Genomic DNA, 1,085 nt, shown 5'->3' with positions numbered 1-1,085 from the left:
GAGACCAGATGAGCCAATACTGTCTCAGTACAAGTTTATAGTAGGGCTGTGCAAGGCTTCGGACAGAGCTTCGGACCCCGAGAAGCTTTGGATACTTCAGGGTCCGAAGCAGCATATCTGGGCTGAGGTGCTGCCTCGTTCCGCTCCCCAAAGAGCTTTGAAGCCGCCTCGGAGATCCGTCCATAGGGTATAATGGGAAAAAAATAACATATCTATAACTTTGTTATTTTTTGTCTGATTTGGATGAAATTTTCAGGAGTGGCAGACTCTGCAGAGGGCATGGAGCCTGCCAAGTTTCAAGGAGATAGGTATAGGGGTTTTGGGGAACGGTGCCCCAAATTCCTGAAAGCAAAACTCAAGTCATGTCTAGGTGTTACAACATAGCAGGGTGAAAACTGCGGAGGTGGTTGGTCTTACTGAGGCCACAAAGCCTGCCAAGTTTCAAGAAGATTGGTGCAAGGGTTTGGGGGGAACTGCCTCTCAAGCTGGGAACATGAGGGTCACTTCCCAGCCTGTAGGTGTGCTGGATATTGTTGCACCCTAGGTGCAGCACTCTGCACTTGTCCTTGTTGAACTTCATCCTATTGTGTACTGCCCACTTTTCTAACCTGTCCAGGTCTGCCTGCAATTGTTCCCTACCCTCCAGAGTGTGCACATCACCCCACAATTTAGTATTGTCCACAAACTTGGACAGAGTACACTTCACACTCACATCCAAGTCACTGATGAAGATATTGAAGAGTACAGGTCCAAGGACCGAACCCTGTGGGACCCCACTACTCACATCCTTCCAGGTCAATACCAGCTGTCTACTACCACTCTCTGGGTGTGACCGCTAAGCCAATTGGACCGTGTAAACATCTATGTCACAGTCTCTTAATTTATTTATGAGAATAGGATGAGATACCATATCGAAGGCCTTGCTAAAATCCATCAAAATGACATCCATCTCTACTGCGTCTAAGCATTTTGTGACCCTGTCATAAAATGAAACCAGATTGGTCAGGCATGACCTACTTGCTATGAATCCATGCTTGTTGCCCTGCTGCATTATTTTTCCCACCGGACTCCCACAAATGTGATCC

Source organism: Crocodylus porosus, unplaced genomic scaffold (assembly GCF_001723895.1).
Source record: "Crocodylus porosus isolate Cpor-Errol unplaced genomic scaffold, CroPor_comp1, whole genome shotgun sequence".
NCBI lineage: Eukaryota > Metazoa > Chordata > Crocodylia > Crocodylidae > Crocodylus > Crocodylus porosus.
This window is presented reverse-complemented; position numbering follows the sequence as displayed.